The sequence below is a fragment of the Mya arenaria genome, chromosome 13 (genome assembly GCF_026914265.1).
Source record: "Mya arenaria isolate MELC-2E11 chromosome 13, ASM2691426v1".
Taxonomy (NCBI): Eukaryota; Metazoa; Mollusca; class Bivalvia; order Myida; family Myidae; genus Mya; species Mya arenaria.
The window spans coordinates 23,317,787-23,318,582 of record NC_069134.1 but is presented as its reverse complement, the minus strand read 5'-3'; the positions used below and the strand labels follow the sequence as shown (position 1 = coordinate 23,318,582).

At 33.2% G+C, this 796-nt stretch overlaps 1 long non-coding RNA gene across 1 annotated transcript in view; it reads right to left on the bottom strand.

Annotated features, from left to right (window-relative positions):
* LOC128215521 (uncharacterized) overlaps positions 1-229 on the bottom strand; it is a 3,871-nt gene extending 3,642 nt beyond the window's left edge. Inside the window, exon 1 of the long non-coding RNA XR_008258033.1 lies at positions 89-229. This is a non-coding gene — a long non-coding RNA (uncharacterized LOC128215521). The remainder of the gene's footprint in view (positions 1-88) is intronic.
* Positions 230-796: the final 567 nt, after the last annotated feature.

Below are 796 nucleotides of genomic sequence, written 5' to 3'. Positions count from 1 at the left end.
ATACACCCAAGATCAAAATGCATGAGTATACACTAAGACTTATAATCCTTGATATTGTATTTCAAATTTAAAATCAGTTTCAACTTACCAACAAGGCACACGATTAACACAAGTATGATACACCTCCTCATGTTGTATGTTTTTGAAATTAGCTTATTTCCAGTTACGTTCGTTCTTATATACGAAGTAATTGCGAAATCGCCGACCGATTCCCGGATCTTTTTATCACATGCTGTTTGTTTGTAAAAACGTAATATACGTCATAATAACAAGATTAAGCAAATAAGAGAGGTCTGGTTTTATTATTCTAATCCATCAGAGGTTGGACAATGATAGATGTAAGAGAATGGGTTTAAAGGGACTAGAAACTGGATGATACAATTGAAAGAGAAAAAGAAAATTGTCAAAAACTAACATAAAATTGGTATCGTTGTGTGCAACGTATTGAATCTAACTTGCTGGTGTATAACACATATAACAACACATGTATCTTTCGCAGGTTTTGTGTATTTTTCCAATTCAAAATTTACTGCGTTTGTCTACCACGTAAATACCAGTCAATTTAAAAATAGAGTCGGTATATGTCTATAAATATCTGTACTAATCACACGACTTTCAAATGCTAAATATACACACTAACAACTGGGAAACCATTATACGCTGTTTTTAAACGAGTAAACTCAGCTGAGACAGCGACAAACTATTTTTTAATCATGTAAAGTGATGTATTATCGGCCGTATACTATCTCGAAATGAAATTCTAAGCTTTTTTGGGTAGGGGGAGTACTTGCCGATT